The sequence below is a fragment of the Cibotium barometz genome, chromosome 33 (assembly GCF_041138505.1).
Source record: "Cibotium barometz isolate CiBa-2024 chromosome 33, ASM4113850v1, whole genome shotgun sequence".
Lineage (NCBI taxonomy): Eukaryota > Viridiplantae > Streptophyta > Polypodiopsida > Cyatheales > Cibotiaceae > Cibotium > Cibotium barometz.
The window spans coordinates 27,978,275-27,986,422 of NC_141078.1; positions in this window are offsets into that span (position 1 = coordinate 27,978,275).

Sequence of the window (8,148 nt, forward strand, 5' to 3'; positions counted from 1 at the left end):
AAATAAGAGATGATCATGATAATGAGGATGAGCGTGCCATTTCTCATGATCATGATAATGACCCTACCACATTGAGGATGACGGTGATGTTGATGAGGATGATCAGGACATCGATACCATTCAATCAATGGACAGAATATCGATAGTGGAATAAATTTAATCGTAGCCTTACAAATTGATCAAATGGATATTGATGTTGATCGTTTGGCAAGGATGGATCTTATTGAAGATGAGATCGAACCCTAACCAATCCATCACTGAATCATTCTAAATTGATGACATTTCTATTGTATGTGTTGTCTTTTAATTATCATCTCATGATTTATTTTTGAATATATTTCATTGTTGTAAATGCATGTAGTGGGATTGTGTAATGATATATACTGTAATGTACTATGAGATGGTTTAAAGAAAATAGTTTTTAATTTTGTAAAGGAATTTAGTTTTTCTTAACACTAGTTTGGTACCAAAACAGGACACTTGAGTGTCCTTTTTTGGGGGTTGCAAAAAAAAAAATCAAACTCCTAATGTAGGCTTTAAAAACCAAAATGCTTCATTGAGCATGTAGAACATAACCCTATGCTTATGTAAAAAATGCTAAACATATAAAATGCCTTTTTATTTAGAAGTACATAAGCAACAAAGTAGCATATGTCTTGAAAATGAACATTTTTCAGGATTTTTCCAAATATTCAAGCATCATTCTCTCAAAAAAAAATCCAATGATATCAATAGCATTTTTCCCAAGATATTTTGATAGTATACATCAGTCCAAGGAGGTAGAAGTTCACCAAAAAAATCATTTTCCTTTCCTAGAATTTTTCCCAAAAAAGTTGCATAAAATCAGCAAAAGTAACGCGTATTATCAAAACTCAATCACGCCACTAAAAAATAATGTAGCCCTATCAATGAGAATGCTGATTATTGGTTTTCATGCTTGAGATGAGATAAATAAGCCATAATTTGATGTGTATGACACTAACTTAGCCTCCACTTAAGTAGGTTCTTATCGCCTAGTTCTAAAAAAATTGTAAAAAATAAAAATACAAAATTTGATCATCTTTTATCAAAAACTAATCATAACTATGCTTGCACAAGTAGTCTACACCTATAGTTACAAAAAATAATGCACTTACACAGCTTTCCCCTTTGATGAAAATCAAAATTAGACTCATAATTAGACATTTTATGTATTAAAAACAGGTTGCGCAAAAGGCCATGTATGAGAAGAGGCCCAAAAAGCGGCTCTAAAGTTTTGGAAAATTCAAAACAAAGTAGTATTTACCCTATATAACATGGGTGCACCTCAAGTTTTACATTATTAGCTTGCATATGGAAGGAGAAAAATTCATGCTCCACCTGTATAAAAAACATCATTTCAATATTAGCGAGTCAAAAATTTATCCAATAATTATTGTTTGATGATTCCAGGATTTAGTTTACATCATGGGCTTTCCATCAAGCCAAGTTTCATGATCAAACTATGTCCCTTCTAAAAGTTATATCCAAATTACTACTATTTTGAAAACAGCAAAAATCATGCGTTTTATCAGCATGTGTCTAAGAAAATTAAAATATTGCCTTGCAAAAGCTAAGAAAAGTGCAATTTAAAAAATCTTAAGGATTTTTTGGGTCTTGAGGAACATCTGTGGATGTTAAGCATTTCAAAACTCTTAATAGATTGCCCATAAAAATTCAAGAACTTTTCAGGACACTTTAGTGTCTCAGGACACTTAAGTGTCCAATTACAGAACTAGTTTAATAAAGCGTGTATTGATGCATGTATTAATGCGTGTATAATTGCGTGTATATACACACGCTGGTGGTAGATGCAAATATACACACAAATTTAAATGCCAATATACACGCGCCCGATACTATTCAAATACATGCGCGACCATACACGCGCCCATAATTTATCGCGTGTATGAAACGCGTGTATGGCAGCATTGTCTTGTAGTGATGACTCGTTAACATGGAATCGAGAACACAAGATATCGTTTACATGGAGTCCAATACATGGGTCAAGGTCACCATGGAAGCTTGGGCTTGAGATCCAAGAATACATAGATACAATGCCCATGAGCCCAATGCTTAATATAGCCCAAGGTCCCCAAAAGTAGCATGTAAAAGACCCTAAGCCCACGTGCCATTTCCCATGTGCATGTGTATACCAAATATACTTCATTACAAACCATCCCCTCCTACAATGATTTTGTCCTCGAAATCGAAGGGTAGGCGTGCACAAATCAAACACAAAGGCTGTATAGAAGAAGCCTAATACATGAACAAGTGTCACCATCATACAGAGCCAATATCAATACATTAATCTCATGACCCTCTAGGGTCAAACGAAAAAGATAAAGGACTCTTGTAGATGATGAGGGTCCTACACAAAGGAGTCCCAAGCTCACATAAGCACACAACATCAAAGGAAACCTCTGTGGAACCCATCATCGCCTTCTACTGGCTTTGGAGTTGTATACAAAGGCTTTGCTACATCATCATGACATAAAGAATCATCATGGCTCAAAGGGAGATATGAGAGGATAGAAAGAGAAGAAAAATGGTTATCTACATCAAGCACATCATCATCACATGCTAAGAAGGCTTCATTGCCTCCTTTATGCTCAACATCATACTCCCATCTTTATTACTCTTGATCTCTATAAGCAACCCCACAAACAGCTGAATTCTAATGATGTAGCCTGGAATTATCGCCTAAGGCTTTATAACCAAGCACACCAGTCCTAGAATCTTTACCACCTTCCGGTCTTACACGCAGGTCTTCTTTAGGAGCACATCAACCTTAACTCATTTAAATACCATTAACCAATGCTTTTCAACCTGGTCTTTATACCAAAGGATTACAACCAATGATGACGACTAGATTTACAACCTTGGGTACTATAGCCAAGCATACTTTAAGCATACATCAACTCCTCATTAACATACACCATCCAAAAAATCCACACACATCTACATCAGCAACAAACACAACTTGTAGGATACTGGTTTTGATGGTTTCAACCACTTCCTCAGCATACATCCAAACTCACCAACAACATCCACATTATCCCTCTTTAGCATTAGCAGTCACCAACCCATTCCCTCAAACACATCACATATAACCCAAACACATCAAGAACAAAGTGATCTTGGTTTCACCACCTTCTCAGTTGGCAATGCTTCACCATGACATGCATCTAAATCTTTAACAAACTAAAGGTACTCGAGGAAGTTCCTTGGTGGCTTTTTCTTTGCAATACGAACAACTTCATCAACAGGTAGACACATCAGTTATTGTAAACTGAAGAGCAAGAGAAAGCTCCTCAGTGGGGGCACCAAAAACGTGTTAGCCACCGAGGGAAGAACACCCAGACCTCTATATTTGACCCCAGCAACAACCCGTTGATCATGTCAAGCACTCAAACACCAACCAAGTAACCCAGAACAACCCATCTAGCATTGGCCACTAACACCAACCCAGCAAAAACACCAACGCTAACCTTGATAAGGTAAGGAACCTGAATACAGTCCTCAATGTCCTCTTATCTCACTTTCTACAGGGAAAATCAAGTGGTCTTCTGTCTTAATGGCATGGTGTAGGCTCAACATTTTCATCTCAATGGCATAATTAAGGATCCACCATGACATCATCACAACACACACACGCCAAGGTGTCTCAAGTAATACATCCATTCCAAGCTTTGAAATAATATCATCCTCCCTCTCTCTTCCGTGGTTACAAGTTCATCATCACACAAGCAATCCCAAATACACACAAAATTACCATCATAATCATAAACACACACAGTAATGGAGTGAATCGAGCTCCGGATCAAGAGGTAGAAATCAGCTCAACAACAAATGCACATGCTATTGGAGCATACGCCCGAGAAACACCAACATCTCAGAAACCGCTAGCTTGAGGCTGGTCATGACTAGGATAGCACAATCTAGAATTCCATGACTCCGGGAAAATCAACTAAAACATAAAATGCTTTTTTTGTAAAACTAAACATAGATTTGCAAATATAACAGCAAAATCACTAATTAATGCAGCAAAATAGATAATTTTTTAAGGATTTCTTTATGTTTCTTTCTTGACAAAAAATAAAAATTTCCCAAAAATGAACCACACACAAGCATTCCAAGATGCACTATGGCTATGCAGTTGGGCTATTCCTTGGTAGCTATGCCACTTTGGGAAGCCCTTACACCATAGAAAGAGTGCAAGAACAAACTAATGTCATGGAGCTTTGCCCGGCCACACTCAAGAGCATAAAAAAACTCAACCGAGAAGCTAGTATTCCATGACCTGGCTCACAATTACATGGGGAAGGTGTGTTACTCACCTTGTGAATACTTGTGCTCAAGATTCTCGTAGGAGAGAATATTGCCGTGTAGCCGCACTCCGAAGCTCCACTTTACCGCCGTCACACTCCAAAGGAAGCTCGACCCTCCTCACAGCTTACTCTCTTACACTCACTCTCTCACATGCAAGCACGCAAGCTCACATAAGAGCTCACAGAAGCAAGCAAGCAATAGCATAAGATAGTAGATAGAGAAGAAGAGTACTCTATTGAATTAGCATAAAAGAATGAGTCATGAGAGTTACGTTTTAGGTTTTGTAGGTGGCCTCTAGGGTTCACACTCTTGAGTGGCCAAAGTTACAAATTTGCTCCTCCGGTTGGCCACGCCAGCTAGTGTAAACACTTATTCTAAAGCTAGCACTCTCCACATGAAATACCATGGCACGCCTTTAATATACAAGCAAGCACACACATAAAATATACAAAACATGGTTTTCAAGTTAATTCCGTACATTTTAGTGGCTATGACCCAAAGGTGGTGAAAATGATGTGGTGGCGACATCAGTGCCATAGAGGTCTGGGCAAGGTGTGTCACTCACCTCGTGCATACTTGTGCTTGGGATTCTTGTAGAAGATGATGTTACCATGTAGCTGCACTTCAAATCTCCACTCCGCTGCCCGTCCCGCCCACCGCACTCTAAAGGAAGCTCGCCCCTCCTCACGGCTTACTCTCTCACACTCGCTCTCTCACATGAAAGTAGGCAAGCACACATAAGATCTCGCACAAGAAAGCAAGCATGCAATAGCATAAGATAGTAGATAGAGAAGAAGAGCACTCTATTGAATCAGCATAAAAGAATGAGTCATGGAGTTACATTTTAGGTTTTGTAGGTGACCTCTAGGGTTCCCACTCTTCCGCCAAATTTAAAAGTATGGTCCTCTAGCTCATTTGGCCACTCTAGCTCATTTGGCCACTCTAGCTAAAGCTAGCACTCCTCATCTAAAATCACATGGTGTGTTTTTAACACTCAAGTGGTAAGCACACACGTAAAACATACAAAACATGGTTTTTAAGTGAATTCCACACATTCCGATGCCTGTGGCCCAAAGGTGGCGAAAATGATGTGGCAGTTGGCATCGATGCCATAGAGGTCTTCTACACAGGTTAACATTCTATAGATAGTATGCTATACATTTTCTTGATGAAAATGGTATTAAAATACTATAATCCACAATGTGTGCTTGTTGCGAATAGTGTCTTCTAAACACTTCTCTTGCTGTCTTTACTTTTACAGTACATCAAGAGTTACACTAATCTATGTAGATTTGTATCAATATAATACATTTATAATCTTTGACCAACTTCTTTATAAGAAAGTGACAAGATTAGAAAGATTTTGATCAATAATCACTTACTATTGTTGTTTTGCATCAAGATTTGATTTCAACATAATTAACTTTGCATAATTTATAAACTGTTCTATTTTGCACTGTAGATTTGTAAAACAAAACAGTACTCTGCACTATAATCTTCAATTCTACATTGATCTTCATTGTCCTTCAACTCTGCACTTGAATCTTTAACTCTACACTTGAATCTTTATCTTTGCTTGATTCGTAGGAGCATTAAGATAGCAAGAAACTTGTATTGGAATATCACACGTTAACCAATTACATCCTTACTAAGCTACATGTATGCATTAGAGAATTGTTTGGGGAACAAGCACAAGGATGTAGATTCATACAAAGGTAAGATGTAGGAGAATTAAGATAGCGAGAAACTCGTATTGGAATATCACACATCAACTAGTTACATCCTTACACATGCAATCAGGCATTGCAAAGACAATGCTAACATAATGTGAAGAGGAAATCCAAAAAAGCTAAAGAGGAATTATTGGAGGAGGTTACAAGGAGAAGGGTAGTAGAACAGGGTTGGCAAGTACGAAATTAGGTATACAAAGAAACTTTAGAGGAGATCAATAGTCGAAGGCAGACTTCAACCAAAAGGTTTTAGAGTTTATGGCTCATGAAGAAGAATCTCAAATTCTCCAAGAGCTACAAACCAAGAGCTACAAAGTGAGAAGAATGGTGCTCCAATTGATGCAATAACAACTTTTCATGTAATTTAGGTCAAAAGAGATATCTTGATCATGTGTCATATCAAGACCAAACAATTTGATATTCAATAAAATTTCACAGTTTTAACCCTTATCTCCAAATCTCTAAACAAATCCCATGCATCCTTTAATGTATCCATGGTTGTTATATGGTGTATTATGTTGTCAATAAGACCTAATGCAATAATACTAATTGCTTTTTCATCCCTTTCATTCCACATTTTATCTCCCCCTGCTCGATAAGAATCTCTCCCAATGACAATTCCCCATAGGAACTCTCTCCCAGTCACAATTCCCCTTAGGAACTTTCTCATGAGCATGTATTTCACCTTCACCTACCATGTGTGAAAACCCTCCCTTATGAACTTCTCTACTAGGTATGATGCCATAATAATGCTATTAGGTTGGTCTTACGACTTGAGACTCTCAAGGTAGTGTCTAATCTAGGTACAATTATGTGCAATTTCTATCACCATACAATTGCATGTGAGTACTAATGCAGCCCATACTAGAAGCTCATCGAGCACTTCTTGTGCCCTTGCGAGTGCGCCACACTTGGCATACATGTCAACCAATGCATTGCCTAGCACAATATCATTCTTTTCCAACAACCCTAGCTTCAGACCTTGGCATGTATCTCGTCACCCTTCTTGGTTGCTCCAATGTTGCCACAAGCTTTCAAAATGCAAAATTAGGTGTAACATTCGAATAACCCTTGTCTCACATGCACCAAAGGCAACTCAAAGCTTCATCACCATGTCCGTACTAGGAATACCCAGCAATTAGTGCATTCCAATATCATTCCACCAATACATGGCCTGGCACAATATCATTCTTTTCCAATAGCTCCAGCCTGTGGACCTCGGCATGTATCTCGTCGCCCTTCTTTATTGCTCCTACATGAAAGCATCCATCATTCACAAAAATCATAAAGAGAGTTTTTTATATGTCGAGTAAATACAATATGTTTTTCCATTCCATAAGCTAAAAGAATAGACCTAGCATTTGTGCCACAAAAAATGTCTAGTTTGAAGGGGTAGCAGTAGATACAAAATATTCAATACGTTTAAGGGGTAGCTTCACAAAAGGTAGGCAGAAATGCTAGGTTTACAGCCCATGAACCTATACAAAAGCTAGATAGAAAATGGTTTTCTACAGCCCATCCATCAAATGCCTTAAGCGCCTTCAATTCTCAGCTTCAAGCTAGCTACCACAATAACAATCCATACACAAATGCCATATTGGAAACATAATAATCGATCCCACTTTGACATTTGCACAAAAGCCTCATCAAAATCTCGGTCCATTCTTGGTGTGAACCGCAAGTCATGTTCTTGCAAAAAACATAAGAGACAAACAATTTACATCAAGCACAAAAATTTGAAAATGTAGCTTAAAAACATTTCCTTTTGCTTTTACATAATATGATTTAAGAAACAAGGCAACTTTTAAGTATCCCTAATGGTTCTTCACAAAATCATTGAAAACCTTCCAATCATTTTCATCAATTTCATACGTATTCTCGTTGCAATCATATGTGAAGTTTGCAAAGAGCAATGACACTTTCAATATTTATCATTTCAAGGTCTGTCAAATCATATGTAAAGCATCTGGTTCCTTTTGCTTTTTGATACCATCCAAGTTAAACCTCCACTCCTGATGGCCTATCTGAGAGATTGAACCCTCTCTTGTACTCCATGTATGTGCCACCA